General features: G+C 37.8%; 1 protein-coding gene across 1 annotated transcript in view; it reads left to right on the plus strand.

The window, feature by feature from the left end:
• The window catches only part of LOC136837409 (uncharacterized), a 535,398-nt gene that overhangs the window by 246,629 nt on the left and 266,871 nt on the right, over window positions 1-21,898 (plus strand). The window lies entirely within an intron of this gene.

Raw genomic sequence — 21,898 nt, forward strand, 5'->3', positions numbered from 1 at the left:
TTTAAGTGACATGCACACACAAGCATATATATATATATATATATATATATATATATATATATATATATATATATATATATATATATATATATATATGTGTGTGTGTGTGTGTGTGTGTGTGTGTGTGTGTATGTACATATAAAAAAAAATATATATATATATATATATATATATATATATATATATGTATGTATGTATGTATGTGTATGTATAATGGTAGTAGGGCATGATGCCGAATGCACTTAGGCCGAAAGACAAGAGGCCGAAGCCAAGAAGCCGACCAGACATGAGGCCGAATATACGAGAAGTAGAAACAATCTTGGGTGGGTCGTAAATTAGATAATTGTCACAAACCTTAAATTTTCATTACAGGTAACAATGAAAACAATTTTTCCTTTTCTATTTGAAATTCACTATCCCCTGAGTTTGATCATGGATTTCGTTAAGACAGAACGAGGAGGAAGAAAGTTTCTTTTAAGTGGTTATGCCTGCGTTGTGGATAAAAAGATTAATAACACTACTTGATGATAAAGTGCAAAGCAATGTGTGCGATCATTCTCATCCACCTGATGGGGCTCGTAATTCGGTTTTTAAAGTATTGGACGGTATGAAGAGTAAAGCTGAGCATTCGGAAGAAGTTACGAACATCATAATTAGGAATGCAACAGAAGAATTGCCACTTCGTGCAGCTGGAGCCCTGCCTAAGAATGGAACGTTCGACTCTGCCCCACTAGGCAAACAGTTGTATACAATGATAACAATTTTTAATTACATAATAAAAGTGTTACGTATATATATATTTTTTTTACATTATGCTTTATTACTTGTAATTAATTTCACTTCATTATTATTTATGACTTGCCGTTCCGCGAAAGCTCTGTGTGAAGGTGAAGAATGTCTCGTGCCGATCGAACACATTAAAAAAAAGTTAAGTATATCTTAGTTTAACCAGACCACTGAGCTAATTAACAGCTCTCCTAGAGAGGGCTGGCCCGAAGGATTAGATTTATTTTACGTGGCTAAGAACCAATTGGTTACCTAGCAACGGGACCTACAGCTTATTGTGGAATCCATTAGCATGTTAGAAGTGAATGACAGACTGTTTTCAATAATATTTTGTGAAAGAAAGTCGCAAATAATGGTTTTAATCATCTATCCTCTATCTTTGGAGAAAGAAAGTTGGAAACAGTGGTTTTAATTATCTGTCCTATTCCTTTCGACTACTTATATATTCAGCATCTTGTTCATTAGGCTTCCGGTCAGTTCGGCTTCCGATCAGTTCGACTTCCTGGCCGTTCGGCATCAAGTCCATTCTTCTTCCTGTCCACTCGACTTCCTGGCTTGGGCCTCTTGCCTTCGGAACAAGTGCATTCGGCGTCGTGTCCGCACACGTATAATATATGATTATAAAAACCTCGTGTCCGCGTCTTAAGTCTATCGCCTACCGAGTGTCTTCACTTAGCCAGTTGCAGATTTATTCCGACATCCAACTTTGTATATGGAATTTAGTGTGTTGCGTTACGCTTTTCAAGATCATTTCCTTCCGGGCCTAAATTCCAGTTTAATTGAAATCTGAATTCGCTAATGTTTGAAATCATAAGGGCTGTGACCGAAACTTTTTTTCAAATTGAAGCTTTAACAGATACTGCGTTTTTTCGCATAGACGAAACGCTACAACGCGTGGGTGACTTTGTTTCCACTTATTTCATAAATGATTTTAAAAGCCTGCATGAATTAAAAGATGAAATGCTTTGTTTAAGAATAATTGAAAATGAATTGAGCTGTTCTGACTTTCACTTAATCTTGTGTTAGTTGATGAGGAGGATTAAGCGATATGACATTTACAAAATTACATAATTAAACGTAGTATTCGTATTGAATGCGTCTCCGTAGCTCAGTGCTTTATATATAAAGCTACTATACATGTAGTGGAAAACCTTTTTATACATGAAATATAACTTCACAAGCTTCATGACGACAAATTCAGGACCATTCATAGTTACTTCAGCCAGTTAGCGCCAGACAATAAGCTAGTTTGTGTGCGCATATACATATAAAATATATCTGCGTATGTATATATATATATATATATATATATATATATGTTTGAATGTGTCTGTGTGAAGAGGGTTATGTATAAGTGTAAGGCTGTTTCCAATTGAAAAGACACGGGCCAGTCATGACTCTCTCTCTCTCTCTCTCTCTCTCTCTCTCTCTCTCTCTGATAGATTCGACAGAAAAGGCACAGCATTTTCAAGCATTTTATTGTTGAAAGAAGTCATGAAAACATTTGGACACTGCTATTTTCAGTTTTCGGATATGTGCACATGCCACAGATTATGATAACTATAATATGCCCATTAAGATTCTTTTTCTTTTCACAAAAGTTTACCACTTATGGAACTGCACTGTAGACACAATATATAAAAATGCCCATAAAACACTATTTAAACGTTGCATATATTGCTTCTGTGCCCTGTTCATATAATATGGACAGATGAAATGAAACGGGAGTTAATATATATTCTCCTCCTTCTTATCACCTGCATACCATCGGACACTTAATGCCATATATATGCTTTTTATATATACCCATGTAACTTTTCATCTGTCCATATTGTATAGTGAACAGGGCACAGAAGCAAGTGCCCGAAATATATGTTGCATTTAAATAAATTATATTCATATTACTGTATTACAGGAAAAGACATTCATATACATATATATATATATATATATATGTATATATATATATATATATATATATATATATATATATATATATATATATATTGTCACGTTATTTTTTGTGGGAACTTTATTTTGTGGATTGCTGCCTCCTTACCTTCAGTTTTTTTGTTTTGATAGAGATGAAGAGCAAGCAGCAGAAGTCGACGTTGGTCGAGTTTTGAGCAGAACGCCGTGGAGCTGGTGGAGGCCTGTTGTCGTTGACCACGGTTTCTTTGATTGTACTTCTGGTCAGCTGAGGTGATGTGGAGTTTCTTGCATCCCCTGCTGAGCCTTTTTTTTTTTAAAGCTACTTTTTTTGTTTATTTTAACTGATTTTGTTTAGTGCGACTTTTGAACAACTTATGGTTTTTATCTTTTGCCAGACCTGCAAATTCTTAATATTAAGGTATTTTATTGTTTTTGTTGTTTTCCCCTCCTTTGTTTGTTGCATCTGCCGTCAGTCATGACAGTTATGTTAAAGAAAAGTAGTCGTTTTGGTTTTGCGGGAACTGCTGGTTCTCGTGCTGTGTTACCTTCAAGTTTTTTTTTGTTTTGATGCTTTCGTGGTCTTTTCTGTCGTCAGTCGGGTCTGTCTAAATTTTTGTTTGGTCGACACAAATTGTTGGAGCATCGTAGAGGTGTTCCCATGAGTAGTTCCACCCATCTTTGATGACAGCGTGAGGTTGGACGTTCCATCGCATTCTAAGTTTGTGGGGTCTTGTCCCTGTTGTGCAGCTGAGGCTGTCTTGGTGACCCAATGGAGGACGTTTTTTTTTTTTTTAGAAGCATTTTTGCCTTTTTTTTAAAACTACTTTTTTGTTTATTTTAACTGAGACCATTTTTTGTATTTATGGTTTTTATCTTTTTGCCAGACCTGACTCACTTGTAAATATTATTTTATGGATTTTTTGTTGCCTTTTGTTTGTTGCATCTGCCGTCAGTCAAAGCCCCGTCCTGAGTATATTAAAGAACCTTCTAGTCCCACTCAGGTTTTATATTTTATATATATTTTTATGAAAATTATGAAAATCTAAGAAGATTTATGGCTGACGTAACTCACGCCAAAGCTTTACAATTACACACTGCATTTTATGTTAGGATTGCAGCTGATGTTATACACTCCCATTCTGTATTTTTAAAGACTTTTGTTTGCTGTTCTTTGAGAACCATTTAAAACTAACTTTTCAATCAGCATAAAATTACACACTGTTCTTTGGACTTTCTTGTTTACAGCATACAGTTACTTTTGGACATTTTATATCACATATTATTTTGTTGTTCTGTCACTGTACAGAGAGTTTTGAAAGGAATTCTCTATTTTTCCATCTACATTTGTGTCCGATTAAGCATGTACACGTACTCAAATGTGTTTGCTTTCGTAAGTTTACATTTCAGTTGACTTGGCTGTAAGCAAAAATATACGAAACGAGTGTGAGGTTTGCCATTTGTGAGGAAATATTCTCGGGGTCGCATTAAGCAAGGCCTCATAAATGCTGGCTGGTCCAAGAACAAAGGAGGAGAAGCTCGGTATGATATGAGGATCAAGAGAAAAATGCAAATTAGGCAGCGTGGGAGTGGTTAAGTTGGCCCTTCCTGCTCTCAGTGACTTAATACTGTTACTGCTGATACGATGATGACTAGCGGCTCGTTCCCTCCTGACGTTTCCTTGCTGCGTTCATGTTGGAAAGGGCAGCGCAGGGAGACGCTCTAATATGAATCCGTTCGTCTGACACGTTCCTATAACATTCAATTTCAAGAAAAAGAACATTGCCAGAAAACATTCATGCGTGAAGCCGTTAGTTTAACGTTTTCTAGTAACGTTCATAATTAAGAGAAAGAGAGGTTAAGAGAAAACGTTCTGGCGTAAAGCCCCTAGTTTAACGGTTTCCTGTAGCGTTTATGATTAAATATTCTGTGAAAACGTTCCGGTGTGAAGCCGTTACTTTGAACTTGAGACATAAGGTTGCTTTCCATCGCCGGGTGACATGAGAATAATTTTGTATGCTAGCATGATGATAACTGAAGTGTTTACACAGGGTTGGAAAGCTAAATCATTAGGTTTTTTTCATTGTAAGTTCCATAAAAGGCATTTTACGTTCTCATAACTTAGAATTTTAATTTCATTGTCAACGTCTGTTTCGCTAAGTTTTTTAAAATTGGTAAACAGCTAAAACTTCTTCAATGGATATTTCTTAGAAATTTTGCAAGTTGTATAAAGTTGAATATAATTTTTTTTTATTATGGAATATGTTTTCCCCAGAAAGTAACGTATGCCATCAATTATTCATCTTTCTTAATACTTAAGTGGATACATAATGGATTTGGTACCCACGGGATCAGCTTAAACATGATAAGTAGGCTCAGGAACTTTACCAATATCAAATTTTCGTCTCATTCTTTTCCTTTCTTTTTAAATCAAATTGCTGTCCACATTTGTAGGTCTTTTTCATGTAAGTACCCAAATTATTGTCGATTATGTGGTCTATGTCATTTTTGTGAAATTAAAGTCTATATTTGTCTGTTAGTTTTACTGTATTGGCTCAGATTGCAGTTCATTTTGTACGTCATTTTTCTTGTGTTTCATTTTATTTGCTTGTCTGTGTGTTTGATTATTGTCCATAATTCAAATTTTTTTAATGCAGTCTATTCGATGTTCACATATACATGTCTTTCTTCTTGTTATTTCGTTTTTATTCAACTTGCTGTCTATGATTGCATGTCTCTTTCCCTGTACTGTAATATGTTGCCAGATATGCCTTTAGTTTGTTGACTTCAGGTACTGTGAATATTCGTATTTACATTGCTTCAAATACGGGAAAATTTGAGTATTTTATTTGGTATTTAGGTATGACTGCCTACCTATATCCATTCATTAGAATTCTTGAACGTGAACATTATGCATTTTTACTTTATGTATAACTGTTTATGTACATAATATCCATATGTATGATATATACATTTTCATCATGTGTACTACGGAAAAGGCCCCATTGCAACAGCAATCTTTTAACTTTATCTGCAATACTTTTCTATAAGTATTATGTTTATGCCTGTTGATTATGATAGCTTTTTTTTGAAGTCTTGTAAAGTTGCATCTGATGCATTTATGATGGATTTAGTGCATCCTTGTCTTTATCTGTTACTTGTTTGTTCCTGTCTTTTATGTAATTTTGATTTATTTATATATCTGTCATATCATTACCTGGGCGGTTTGTGTATGAAACCTCTAATTTACTATACGCAACTCCCATATGACAAGAAAAGCTGCCGCCAGACATGGAAGCCTTTGCTGTTCATCGCCCTGTGTAGTGTAAGGGTCTTGCCGCTGGCAGCGCCATCCCTTGTATCAAAATGCATGTAAACAAGGGGTCTCACATTCTGGAGTCATCTCTCAAAGTGGAAAACTGAGCGGCGTGTACACACACACACAAATATATATATATATATATATGTATACATATATATATATATATATATATATATATATATATATATATATATATATATATATATATATATATATATATATATAATATACATACACATACATAGTGAGAGGAAGAGAGAGAGATTTGGTATTTTTAAACAAACTAGAGAGAGAGAGAGAGAGAGAGAGAGACCAAAGATTGTTGGGGGCAACACATCAAACGGGAAGAAATGATTCGACTGGAAAATTCTCTAATTGCTTTTTTTCACCTCAGGTATGTTTTTCTTTTTCACTTACTATTTTTTTTCTTAAGTTTATTATTTTATTCTATGCACGTAATGGTATCAGTATGTTTTTATCAAATTTAATTCGTTTTCTATTGGAAAAGAATTTTGTTCATTGCCTACACATATATTCTGCGCAGTTTTCAGCGTTATATTGTAAATAGAGAAAACATGTCTGAATGAAACTCCCTCGACTTTGCATAATAGTTTCCTGGTTTATTTTGTTTTTCTGATGCTGTTATTACTAACTAGATGTTGATGACCGTCTCTTGTCTCTTATGGATTTGAGACCTCCTTTATTATCAATTATTGATTTTTTTTTACCTGCATTGGTGTTCTGATACAGTCTATATATACAGATGTCTTTCTTCCTTGGTTAGAGTTATTGGCATATTTCTATGAACAATCTAAAAATAAATCAAGTATTTTAATGTCCCAGGTTTACCGTGCGGGGGATCTGTTAACTGACCTGTCTATCCGTTTATCTGTCTGTCCGGCCCTTCATGTCCGTCCGCCCGTATTCTCTGGTTAACGTGTTTAGAGTACCCATAATTGCAATAGCTTTGAAAATAAAGATTCAGACTATATATGTGTCATCTGTCGGCAGTGGGACTCAAAAATTTTTACTTGGTGGTTCTAAAGAGGAAGTCCAAGGTGATACGTAAGAGGTCAAAGGTCGAATAGGAATTTAACGTAGGCTATAACGTTTGAACAGCCCGAGACAGACTTCACTAATGAAGCCGATGCTCAGGACGAGATCAAGGTCAGGGTCATATGTAGAAGTTTAATTTCGAATAGAAATTTCACACCGGTCATAACCCTTGAACTGTGTGAGATTAAGGCTTCAAATTTGGCATTGATGCATGCATGTTTACTCCTTTGATGAAGCCGATTGGCAAAGTGAGGTCAAGGCATGCTTAGAGGTTGAGGGGCAAATAGGAATCTGCTACCGGTGTGGGAATTGTGTTTCATAAACGCTTCTTTATTAATTTTTTACATGAATATATTGTAATGTCTGCCGAAGGAAGTATATATGTTTTACCCTGGGTATATGCGATTCTTATAATTTATGCTAGTTCGTCACAGCTGAATTTTAGTTTTCTGTAAAAGAAAACTATTGTGCCGGATTTGTCTCTCTGTCTGCACTTTTTCTGTCCACCCTCAGATCTTAAAAACTACTGAGGCTAGAGGGCTGTAAATTGGTATGTTCATCATCCACCCTCCAATCACCAAACATACCATATTGCAGCCCTCTAGCCTCAGTAGGTGTTATTTTATTCAAGGTTAAAATTAACCATAATCGGGCGTCCGGCAACGATTAGGCCAGGCCACCACGGGGCCGTGGTTAAAGTTTAATGGGCCGCGGCTCATACAGCATTATACCGAGACCACCGAAAAATATATCTATTTTCGGTGGGCTTGATTATACGCTGTACAGAAAACTTCGGCGCATTTTTAACTAGTTTATATTTGTTGCTAAAGATATATATATCTTTAGCAACAAATGTAAACAAGTTAAAAATAAATGAAATGGAAACAAATTGCGTAATTTGTCTATCAACTCCAGCGTCCGTGTTTACGACACTTTAACGCGTATACCAGGAGAGACACGGAAGCTGGCGTGAGATTTGATTCCTGGGAGCATCTGGTGGCCCTTGATAACAGATCACACCGCACTCTGCGCTGTACCTTTCATGAGCGGCAGAGGCGTCTTGTAATGCGTCAGTAAGTGGCGAAGCTTTTCAGGTAAAAGGGCGAATGCGCTCCGTAGAAAGCCTGGAGGATTCTCTTCCCTTCGAGAGAAAGGGGAAGACGCTTCTTTCCCACTTGGAAAAATAAGCTGGGCTGCCAAGAGGAGGAAAATGGTATTTGGGTGTCAAGAGGAATGTGGGTTTTAGGTAAGAGGAAGGAGATGTTGGTTGAAGGGTCAGAGGAATGTGCTGTGCAGGTAAAAGGAAGATGCCGGTAAGTTAGAAGTATAGGAATAGACATGTAAGGGCGGGGGGCGCGCCTATGAACATTCAGTCAAGTTAAAATGAGGAAAATATTTAGGAATGACGAGCCATGTAGGTTATTATTATTATTATTATTATTATTATTATTATTATTATTATTATTATTATTATTATTACCTCCAAGCTGCAACTCTGGTTAGAAAATCGGAATTTTACAAGTCCAGTGGTTCCAGTAAGGAATGAAACTCTGTAAGAAAAAATAAATAGATAAATAAAGACTACACAGGGAAAGAGAAATAACTTTAAAAGAAGAGAGATAAAACCATTGAACTGTGAAACGAGAATGATGGGAGCCTCGTCAGTAAAAATCCATTTGCCCTTAGTTTTAGCCTCTGAAGTTCCAACGATTCGACCAAATAAGTCGGAAGATTATTCCATATTTGGTCACTGCTGCAACAGAACCTCTGGAAACTCCGTGCAGTGATAATACAGGGAGGGCTGATTAGGTTGAAGGAGAAAGTTAATCTAAAAGCGGAAACAGGCAGTAGAATATTCTGCGTAGGAGTTGGGAGGAAAATGCCATTTAAAAAAGAAAATAACTGCCGAGTAGGAAAAATAGGTGCATTGTGAAGAGTCACAGATTTTGATTGTTATAAATAGGGCAGTGGTACTTTTTTTGGAAGGATTATTGGGTTGCTGCGTAAAAGAAGTTTTGTAAGTAGGAAAAAGAGGATTTTAAAGAGGACGAAGCAATGTGAAGTGAGACTAGGAGTGGGAACTGAAGATAAAATCTGCTTTCTAGAACAATGAAATTCGAAAAATGAAAAGCAGTGGATGAGTGAATATTATAAAAAATAATAATTAAAAATGTACGTGGATAAATAAAAGAAGGCAACGTAATACCAGCGAGCGAGGTTGCTGAACCAGAGGGAAGAATTAATAAGTGTCCTTGCGGCGTCATTGTTCTGGTCAAAACAAGAGAGGTTGCAACATCCATTTGCTTATTTCTATTTCTCGATCGCAAGCTCAACATACTTACCATTTTTGTATTTGATATTTGTCCGTTTTTTCGCTTGATGCAAACAGCGGAGAGAGAAGGGCGTTATGGTTTGGTTAAGTAATTCATTGCTTGGGTAACATGGGGCTATTCAAGTGTGGTAGGAAGACAGTGGCTGTAAGGGCGTAATTTATGGAAAAGGAATATCAAATTGCTGGCGGTGGTAACATGGGAATAAGGCTTCATGAAGAACAAGAAATCCACCATATGATGTGATTTACCAAGAAAGAATAAATGAACTGTAAGAATGATAATGTGTAAACTGTCCTTACCGTTATGAGAAAGGCGTATTTAACCATAATAAAGTATTTCATAATATTGAATTTTGTTATTGTTATGAAGTTAATGTAATCCTCGCTGTAAGAAGAATATCCAGTCATAAAGTCGACTTATAAGATAGACAAGGTCTAGGCGAAGATGGAACACAGGAACATGAATAGTAGCCAGAACAGACAACCAAAAGTATGTAGTTCATAAGTATTATTTTAATCAGTAGTATTATCTTTGAAGAAAACCTCACATAGACTGCAGTTATCTCCTGCATATATATGTGTATATGTAATAAAATATATATATATATATATATATATATATATATATATATATATATATATATATATATAATATTGTGTGTGTGTGTTTGTGTATGTATGTATGTATATATATATATATATATATATATATATATATATATATATATATATATATATATATATATATAATAGTTATGTGGATTGTGTGTGTGCCTACGTTTTTGACGATGTTGATTACTCAGATCTAGATTGGTATAAGACGAAATTAATTTTTCTTTCTCGATGTTTATGTTCAGAACAGGAACACACACACACACACACACACCCCTATGCACAGAATACCTGGAACTCTGGCCGTAAAGAAAAACATTTTCGTACGGTAATAAAAAAATACGTTGACCTAGCTTTTCGCTCCTTTGTTTCTGCTTATCATTATTGTTGTTGTTTTCTCTACTCTTCGCTCTCATTTATCACGATTGTGCCTTCCCGGATCAAGACTCCATCCCACAGAGAGAGAGAGAGAGAGAGAGAACCTCGCAGCTACAGACCAAAGTGTCCCAGAACTAAATTGGAAAATATGGGATCAACGGCTACAAAAATAGCCAGCCTTGTATTTTTGGAGCATCGAAGAGCAAAAGCAACAGTGAAAACATACAACTGACTTTGCTGAAGGAATTGCATGTTTTCGTGTGATGGAGCCCTTTTTTGTTTTTAGTTGTAGAGCTTTCAAAGCTACTAATGTTGCAGCTTTTCCTAATGATGATAGCAGTTGTGAAAATAACCCAGTTTCTGTGGTATCATTATGTTCTTAACTTGGATGCTTCCACCAACGCTACTATGTCCATTACTGTTTTAACTAATGATGCTGAAGGTGGTGTTTGTCATTATGGTGTTACTGTCACCAATTCAGAATAATTCTTAAGGCATGCGTACTTGAACTATTATTTTGTTGTCTTTGATCTCCCTTCATACCATTTATGGCTGAAAAGTAGCAACAAGAGCAACATCAGGGGTCTCTTTTCCATAACTGAGGATGACAACATACCCACCACCAATAAACACCCAGCTAACAAAAAATGAAGGACGTTGTACAATAGACTGAGAAAGGTCATCTAGGATTACGCCTGTTATCTGAATGTTATCTCTCTCCCTCCTTCTTTTTCTCTCCCCCTCTCTCATTATCCATCTGTCTTTAACACGCATGTGCCACACTCGCGTGAGTGTCATCAGTCGTGTGACGTCATGAAATCACCAAGAGTTTCAGAGAAGCGTTGTCTCAAAGGAGGTTCTACTGAATCTCACGATGCGAAGTTTATTCCTGAGGTAGTTAAGAGGCTTTTACTCTCTATGCAGTATGTTTTCCAAGGAATTATTATTATCGTGGTTGTTGTTTGCTCAGTAAATTTTGCTTAGGTTTTTATGTCATTATTATATAAAAGCGTATGATTGTCCTTGTAGATTATAGACTGTCATGAAACTGTTTTTAATCGTTATCGCGTGCATTTAATGCACGATTGTTGTTGCTAAGAATGAAAATCCAACATACACCGCTTTGAATTGCTGAATTGCATTTCTCTCTCCCCCACTGCCCATGACCAATGCGCTTTTGGGAAGCGCTCTTTCAGATTCATTAGAGGATTTCCCTACCACATATTCACAAAGACGGCGAGTCCCGGTCGCAGCGTTTGTCATAGCAAGGTGATCAAATATCAAATCCAATACCACGCCTGTTGCTGAGAGGCGGTTATTGATACGTTTTCATCTCCTGGTATCAGCAATTGAAGTGACATAATGTTAATGAAAGGAACCACCTCAGAACTGCGACGCATTACCCTGGTAGCAGTATTAGTGAACGTACCGGGATATGTAAATAAGGGTTTCCAAGGAAAACAAATATATTCAAATGTATATATATATATATATATATATATATATATATATATATATATATATATATATATATATATATATATATATATATATATATATATATATATATATATATATATATATATATATATATATATATATATATGTGTGTGTGTGTGTGTGTGTGTGTGTGTGTGTGTATGTGCGTGTGTTCAAATATAAAAAAAAAGTTCAGGTTCAAGTCTTTCATTTGCAAAATGTGCCGCGACTTTTGGAAGCAGTAATGAAGAGGAATATCTATAATCGTCGGATATTACTTGTTTCAGATACTATCCGAAATGACAAAGAGAACTTTCTAGACTCCTGTCTAGCTCCTCAATTTTAATGATATTGCTGACGTTGTCTGTCTCACACCAGGGTTACATTTACGAAGATTTGTGTGTTTGTCCTAAAATGAAATGAGTTATTTGCAACTCTTGTCGTAAGCTGCTTGTCAGAAAACTCCCTAAATCTCTCTCTCTCTCTCTCTCTCTCTCTCTCTCTCTCTCTCCTTCCTCATTTGGTGCGTGTACTATGTCAAAGCCTGCCGTATGTGTCGAATCAAAAGGGATTATGAAGTGTATATGATATTAGGACGTCTTTCTCACCACGTCTCGATGTCGTCTTGGTCTAATGTGGTGGATTCTGTATCAAAAAGCAACGAAAATTTTCACCTTTGAGAGAGAGAGAGAGAGAGAGAGAGAGAGAGAGAGAGAGAGAGAGAGAGAGAGAGAGAGAGAGAGAGAATAAATATCATCACTGTCATATTCTCCAGAGGAATGAAGTTAACTTTTATTTCCGGTGGAAGAATGGTCTTAGGTGCTCACTTTGAGGTTGATTACATTGATACACACACACACATATATATATACATACATACATACATAATGGCGTGTGTGTGTATAAGTTATGAGTCATTTCGATCGGCAGTGAAATTCTGATTTTGGTTAAATGCTAAATTTCTTTCGGTGCGATTAGGGGTATTAATAAGGTCTTATAGTATTTAGTCAATATTTCACATTTGGTTGAATAATGCATTTTAAGTATCCCGGTGTGATGCTCTCTCTCCTCCTCTTTCTCTCTCCCCCTTTCAGAACCATATCTTTGAGCGACATCAAAAGTCTTATCATCTAAGACTTCGCAAGCCTTTCCTGGAAAGCTTCAGCCGCTTAATCATTGAAGCGTTATCTTTGGCGTAATGCTCTTGAACTAAGCATTCTTAATACCATCTCCGGCGTTTCCTTGTAGACGCCGCGGGGTTGGGGGGAGGTCTCTATAGTGATCCAGCCTCCGGCTGCCAGACGGTTCGTTTTCTTTCACGGAGGCGTGTGAAATGCCACATTCATAAAGACATCAGTTGTCCTATCGATTATCTCCTTTCAGCTCCCCTCGCTTGCTCACTTCTCCCTTTCGAGATTCTCCTAATCTGGCCTTTCTCCTTCTTTCGCAACCTGAGCACGAGATGGCTTTTGAGGTCGGTTCCCTTTCAAGTTCTACGGAAATGTAAAAATGCGATGTTTGATTTGCCTTCGGGAATTAGTGTGGCGAGTCTTCATTTCAGGTATCTGATGGATTTTTACCACCTAGTGATTTTGTTACATGTGTTACATTCGGCTTGTACTTTAAGGTCAGGATTTAGAGTGGATCGAGTGATTGATTTATATTAAACTTTCTATTGTCACAAGATTAAAAATGTACAAAATAGGGGCAGAGTGTATGAGTGTTCATTTCTGAATTTAATATGTGTAACATCCTGCGAAAAATTAAATTATTTTATTCTTGACCATCGCTGATATAATTAGTATTGATAGTATTTGTGTAGTATTAAAAAGCGGAAACAAAGAAGGGTGTCCTGGAACGAAACTCTAAAAACACTGAAATGGTTCGCTAGCGAAGCAAATTTGATTCGTCTCTCAATGGAAATGTGTTTTTTCTTAATACTTTACTTTTTCGGAGTCGTTCAGTTACGAAACTTCCCAGATACCGTGATCGAAAGGACTTTTTTGTTATTTATATATTTATTTAGAAATTTTTTTGCAAGTAAGAATATGAAATATTTGCTGAGAAGGTCCATGACTTCCCAGCTGAGCTCAGATGTATCGAAGATTAAATATTTAATAAACATTCTCTGTATCATTGCCCTGTTTACTGTTGTAATAGGTATTTTTGTAGTTCTTAGCTTTTTTTTTTTTTTTTTTTTTTCTATGTTCATGTGTGACAGTGGGCTACCTTTGTTCTAATTTCTTCATCCCTTGATTCCTCTGTTACTATTCTTGCGTTCAGAAAGTCACTGAAGATAAGGAGACAAAATAAACAACAACATCGTTTCAACATTTATGGGCTGGATTGGACTATGATGAGGTCACTCAGATTCCGTTCTGTTGTTTCAACATTTATGAGCTGGGTTGGACTATGATCAGGGCACTCAGATTCCGTTCTATTGTTTCAGCATTTACGGGCTGGGTTGGACTATGATCAGGGCATTCAGATTCCGTTCCATTGTTTCAACATTTATTGGCTAGGTTGGACTATGATCAGGGCATCCAGATTCCGTTCCATTGTTTCAACATTTATGGGGCTGGGTTGGATTATGATCAGGGCATTCAGATTCCGTTCCATTGTTTCAACATTTATTGGCTAGGTTGGACTATGATCAGGGCATCCAGATTCCGTTCCATTGTTTCAACATTTATTGGCTAGGTTGGACTATGATCAGGGCATCCAGATTCCGTTCCATTGTTTCAACATTTATGGGCTGGGTTGGACTATGATCAGGGCATTCAGATTCCGTTCCATTGTTTCAACATTTATTGGCTAGGTTGGACTATGATCAGGGCATCCAGATTCCGTTCCATTGTTTCAACATTTATTGGCTAGGTTGGACTATGATCAGGGCATCAGATTCCGTTCCATTGTTTCAACATTTATTGGCTAGGTTGGACTATGATCAGGGCATCCAGATTCCGTTCCATTGTTTCAACATTTATTGGCTAGGTTGGACTATGATCAGGGCATTCAGATTCCGTTCCATTGTTTCAACATTTATTGGCTAGGTTGGACTATGATCAGGGCATCCAGATTCCGTTCCATTGTTTCAACATTTATTGGCTAGGTTGGACTATGATCAGGGCATCCAGATTCCGTTCCATTGTTTCAACATTTATTGGCTAGGTTGGACTATGATCAGGGCATACAGATTCCGTTCCATTGTTTCAACATTTATTGGCTAGGTTGGACTATGATCAGGGCATCCAGATTCCGTTCCATTGTTTCAACATTTATGGGCTGCTATGATCAGGGCATTCAGATTCCGTTCCATTGTTTCAACATTTATGGCTGGGTTGGACTATGATCAGGCATTCAGATTCCGTTCCATTGTTTCAACATTTATGGGCTGGGTTGGACTATGATCAGGGCAGTCAGATACCGTTCTATTGTTTCAACATTTATGGGCTGGGTTTGACTATGATCAGGGCAGTCAGATACCGTTCTATTGTTTCAACATTTATGGGCTGGGTTGGACTATGATCAGGGCAGTCAGATACCGTTCTATTGTTTCAACATTTATGGGCTGGGTTGGACTATGATCAGGGCAGTCAGATACCGTTCTATTGTTTCAACATTTATGGGCTGGGTTGGACTATGATCAGGGCAGTCAGATACCGTTCTATTGTTTCAACATTTTATGGGCTGGGTTTGACTTGATCAGGGCAGTCAGATCCGTTCTATTGTTTCAACATTTATGGGCTGGGTTTGACTATGATCAGGGCAGTCAGATACCGTTCTATTGTTTCAACATTTATGGGCTGGGTTTGACTATGATCAGGGCATTCAGATTCCGTTCTATTGTTTCAACATTTATGGGCTGGGTTTGACTATGATCAGGGCAGTCAGATACCGTTCTATTGTTTCAACATTTATGGGCTGGGTTGGACTATGGTCAGGGCCCTCAGATTCCGTTCTATTGTTTCAACATTTACGGGCTGGGTTGGACTATGATCAGGGCATTCAGAATCCGTTTCATTGTTTCATCATTTACGGGCTGGGTTGGACTATGATCAGGGGATTCAGATTTAGTTCCATTGTTTCAACATTTATGGGCTGGGTTGGACTATGATCAGGGCACTCAGATTCCGTTCTATTGTTTCAACATTTACGGGCTGGGTTGGACTATGATCAGGGCATTCAGATTTAGTTCCATTGTTTCAACATTTATGGGCTGGGTTGGACTATGATCAGGGCACTCAGATTCCGTTCTATTGTTTCAACATTTACGGGCTGGGTTGGACTATGATCAGGGCATTCAGCTTCCGTTCTGTTGTTTCAACATTTATGGGATGGGTTGAACTATGGTCAAGGCATTCGGGCTGGGTTGGACTATGATCAGGTCATTCAGATTCCGTTCTATTGTTTCAACATTTACGGGCTGGGTTGGACTATGATCAGGGCATTCAGAATCCGTTCTATTGTTTCAACATTTACGGGCTGAGTTGGACTATGATCAGGGACCTCAGATTCCGTTCTATTGTTTCAACATTTACGGGCTGGGTTGGAATATGATCAGGGCATTCAGATTCCGTTCTATTGTTTCAACATTATGGGCTGGGTTGGACTATGGTCAGGGCATTCGGGCTGGGTTGGACTATGATAAGGGCATTCAGATTCCGTTCTATTGTTTCAACATTTACGGGCTGGGTTGGACTATGGTCAGGGCATTCAGATTCCGTTCTGTTGTTTCAACATTTACGGGCTGGGTTGGACTATGGTCAGGGCACTCAGATTCCGTTCTATTGTTTCAACATTTACGGGCTGGGTTGGACTATAATCAGGGCATTCAGACTCCGTTCTGTTGTTTCAACATTTACGGGCTGGGTTGGACTATGATCAGGGCATTCAGATTCCGTTCTGTTGTTTCAACATTTATGGGCTGGGTTGGACTATGATCAGGGCATTCAGATTCCGTTCTGTTGTTTCAACATTTATGGGCTGGGTTGGACTATGATCAGGGCATTCAGATTCCGTTCTTTTGTTTCAAAATTTACGGGCTGGGTTAACATTCAGATTCCGATCTATTGTTTCAACATTTACGGGCTGGGTTAACTGTGATCAGGGCAGTCAGATTCCGTTCTATTGTTTCAACATTTACGGGCTGGGTTGGACTATGATCAGGGCACTCATATTCCGTTCTGTTGTTTCAACATTCACGGGCTGGGTTGGATTATGATCATGGCATTCAGATTCCGTTCTATTGTTTCATCATATACGGGCTGGGTTGGACTATGATCAGGGCACTCAGAATCCGTTCTATTTTTTCAGCATTTATGGGCTGGGTTTGGACTATGATCAGGGCACTCAGATTCCGTTCTGTTGTTTCAACATTTAAGGGCTGGGTTTGGATTATGATCAGGGCACTCAGATTCCGTTCTGTTGTTTCAACATTTACGGGCTGGGTTTGGACTATGATCGGGGCACTCAGATACCGTTCTGTTGTTTCAGCATTTACGGGCTGGGTTTGGACTATGATTAGGGCATTCAGAATCTGTTCTATTGTTTCTACATTTATGGGCTGGGTTGGACTATGATCAGTGCACTCAGATTCCGTTCTATTGTTTCAACATTTACGGGCTGGGTTGGACTATGATCGGGGCATTCAGATTCCGTTCTATTGTTTCAACTTTTACGGGCTGGGTTTGGACTATGATCAGGGCACTCAGATTCCATTCTATTGTTTCAACATTTACGGGCTGGGTTGGACTATGATCAGGGCATTCAGAATCCCTTCTACTGTTTCAACATTTACGGGCTGGGTTGGATTATGATCATGGCATTCAGAATCCGTTCTGTTGTTTCAACATTTACGGGCTGGGTTTGGACTATGATCAGAGCACTCAGATTCCGTTCTGTTGTTTCAACATTTAAGGGCTGGGTTTGGATTATGACCAGGGGATTCAGAATCCGTTCTTTTGTTTCAACATTTACGGGCTGGGTTGGACTATGATCAGGGCATTCAGAATCCGTTCTATTGTTTCAACATTTACAGGCTGGGTTTGGACTATGATCAGGGCATTCAGATTCCATTCTATTGTTTCACCATTTACGGGCTGGGTTGGACTATGATCAGGGCATTCAGAAATCGTTCTATTGTTTCAACATTTACGGGCTGGGTTGGATTATGATCAGGGCATTCAGATTCCATTCTATTGTTTCAACATTTACGGGCTGGGTTTGGACTATGATCAGGGCACTCAGATTCCGTTCTATTGTTTCAACATTTACGGGCTGGGTTGGACTATGATCAGGGCATTCAGATTCCATTCTATTGTTTCAACATTTACGGGCTGGGTTGGACTATGATCAGGGCATTCAGATTCCTTTCTATTGTTTCAACATTTACGGGCTGGGTTGGACTTTCAGGGCACTCAGATTCATTCCGTTCTGTTGTTTCATTTACGGGCTGGGTTTGGACTATGATCAGGGCACTTTCTATTGTTTCAACATTTACGGGCTGGGTTGGACTATTGTTCAGATTCCTTTCAACATTTCAACATTTACGGGCTGGGTTGGACTATGATCAGGGCACTCAGATTCCGTTCTATTGTTTCAACATTTACGGGCTGGGTTTGGACTATGATCAGGGCACTCAGATTCCGTTCTATTGTTTCAACATTTACGGGCTGGGTTGGACTATGATCAGGGCACTCAGATTCCTTTCTATTGTTTCAACATTTACGGGCTGGGTTGGACTATGATCAGGGCACTCAGATTCCGTTCTGTTGTTTCAGCATTTACGGGCTGGGTTTGGACTATGATCAGGGCACTCACATTCCGTTCTATTGTTTCAACATTTACGGGCTGGGTTGGACTATGATCAGGGCACTCAGATTCCGTTCTGTTGTTTCAGCATTTACGGGCTGGGTTTGGACTATGATCAGGGCACTCACATTCCGTTCTATTGTTTCAACATTTACGGGCTAGGTTGGACTATGATAAGGGCATTCAGATTCCGTTCTTTTGTTTCAACATTTACGGGCTGGGTTGGACTATGATCAGGGCATTCAGATTCCGTTCTATTGTTTCAACATTTACGGGCTGGGTTGGACTACGATCAGGGCATTCAGATTCCGTTCTATTGTTTCAACATTTACGGGCTGGGTTAATTATGATCAGGGCATTCAGATTCCGTTCTGTTGTTTCAACATTTTCGGGCTGGGTTAACTATGATCAGGGCATCCAGATTCTGTTCTATTGTTTCAACATTTATGGGCTGGGTTTGGACTATGATCAGGGCACTCAGATTCCGTTCTATTGTTTCAACATTTACGGGCTGGGTTGGACTATGATAAGGGCATTCAGATTCCGTTCTTTTGTTTCAACATTTACGGGCTGGGTTGGACTATGATCAGGGCATCCAGATTCCGTTCTATTGTTTCAACATTTACGGGCTGGGTTCGACTATGGTCAGGTCACTCAGATTCCGTTGTGCACTCATTCAAAAATGTTTTGCAACATACTGCAAAACTTTTCGGACAACAGCTATTTAGCAACTCCGTTGTTAGCACGTGAAACAGCTCAGACACTACTGGTGCGTCAGAGAAATTACCTGCAGTCTGCTGTAAACCTTTTTTTCTGATACTGTTGTCATACTTTACTTGAATAAGTATGTTATTATAACACTTTAAAACTCATCACTGTTCTTGTGTTCTAATATTTTCATCTAAAAAGGTCAGCACTACCTTCTTGTTTTATTTTCTTCGTATGTGTGAACTTTGTAGACATAGGCCTACGGCTATTGTAAGGTGAACTATTAGCCCTAGTAACATCAAGAATTATGACGTTTGTAAAGCTTTGCCGGCATATCATTATGAATTAAATTTTCCAAGAATGATATTTGAATGACTAATCCTTTTTATATTGTAAACTAGTGAAACTCAACGCGCGCACACACACACACACACACACACACACACACACACACACACACACACACACACACACACACACACACACACACATATATATATATATATATATATATATATATATATATATATATATATATATATATATATATATATATATACACACACACAAACACACATCTGGCCCTATCGTGCATTCTGACTTCCTTTAATGACACCTAGGCCTATACTGAATTAGACTAACAAATTTCACGTCTGTTTTTGTAATGCATTGAATATAATCGCATGTATGTATGTATATATATGTATATATATATATATATATATATATATATATGTGTGTGTGTGTGTGTGTGTGTGTGTGTGTGTGTGTGTGTGTGTGTGTGCGCGCGCGCCATTATTATGTGTAATTTCTTATTTCTTTCATTGCTACTTACCTATCATTTTCTTACCTCTTATGAAATTAACTAAAATATAACGCCTATTTTTCTGTTTCTTATTATCCAAGCTTCCAAAGAATTAAAATTAGCAAGTTCAACAATAATTTAGTGCTAAACACAAGCAGTGAAGAAGACTACCATGCTCATCAGTGTAGAATGTCTCCTCCTCATCACAGAAAATAACTTTCTTCCAGAAATCATCGCCCGCTCGATTATGTTGCAACGCAAACGTAGCCTCTCTTCTTTGTGTTTCTTTGTTATGAAGGGTTTCTTGGCAGGAATATGATAAAATAATATCTTGGTCTCATGTAACCGGTTACGGATGGTTTGAGCAGAATGTTCTCTCATTGTAGCAACACCGGTTGTCAGGGGAGCTAGGCGAAGAGCTCCTTTAAAGATCAACCGATGATGATCTTCAACAGTAGTGCAATCATGGGGTCGTCTTCCACTTCTTTCTATAAATTTATTATATTTCCTCTTTCTCTTTGTTCTATTTACGCCATGCTGCCGAGCAATATTTACGATTGGAACATTAGTCTCATGCAAGCTAATGATCGATGACCAGTGAGATAATGTGGTGAGGCTGAGTCGGTTACCCATCTTATCGGCGCAAGTGACGAGAAAGTTTAACTTTCCTGCTCGAGTGTGGTGTCTCACGATAACATACGACGTTATGAGATTTTTTTTCTTTTTTGTGCTTTTAACAACGGTTATGGTAGAATTATTTTTTTATATAATTTCGCTGGCGATTATTCAATATTTTATTAGTTAATATGCTTTTATTTAGATTCAAAATATATTTTCTTCTTTGACTCTTTTACCCAATCATCTGACGCGAAATTTTTCAAAATGTTTCGTCATTTTCCGTAATGTGGATATTTCACTCACCATGCTATTCTGCATTGTTAACTGTATATTAACCAAAATCGAATAAGAAAAGCACATTTCCTTGTATATTTCAAAAGAATAAATTATTGTTAGGTGAACGAAAACTTCTGGAACATATTGCAATACATTTGTGAGTGAGTGTACGAGCATGAAATTGTGTAAGTGAAAGTAGAACCAATTGCTTAAGAAGTAATTGCTGCATAGAAGTACCTGCCTGTGATATAATTACACGTGTCAGATTCATCGTTTACTACATGGGAAATATGGATTGAATTAGGGAAGCGAACAATTAACGTTTCATGAATCACTGGTGGGAATAATACAACCCATGATTAGGCCTTGTTACTGAGCGTTCTCTTGTACCAGTGATTTGGCAATGACTGCTTTAGCATTCAATGAATTTACCTCAAATTATTGGTTATCTCACACAGATTACGATAAAAATAAACTAAATGGATTTGTTGCCGTAATATGTCCCAAATGACAGAAAAAGTATTTTAAGGAACTGTCATGTGGAAAGTTTGCAGATCGCCCGAATATAACCTACCCAACTTTTTCTTTTTTTCACCAAATGTCAGTGGTTATACGGGATTCCTTCAATAATCCGTTGGTGTATTATAGTTTATTTTTGTTATAGCAGTTCTGAAGCATGACAGATCTTGTTTATTACATAAATGAGAATGTATTACTCCTGCATTACTCAATGTATGAGTGTGGATTCATGGAAGGCACGTAACAAGTGCACCAAGACTTACTG

This window comes from Macrobrachium rosenbergii, chromosome 59 (genome assembly GCF_040412425.1).
Source record: "Macrobrachium rosenbergii isolate ZJJX-2024 chromosome 59, ASM4041242v1, whole genome shotgun sequence".
NCBI lineage: Eukaryota > Metazoa > Arthropoda > Malacostraca > Decapoda > Palaemonidae > Macrobrachium > Macrobrachium rosenbergii.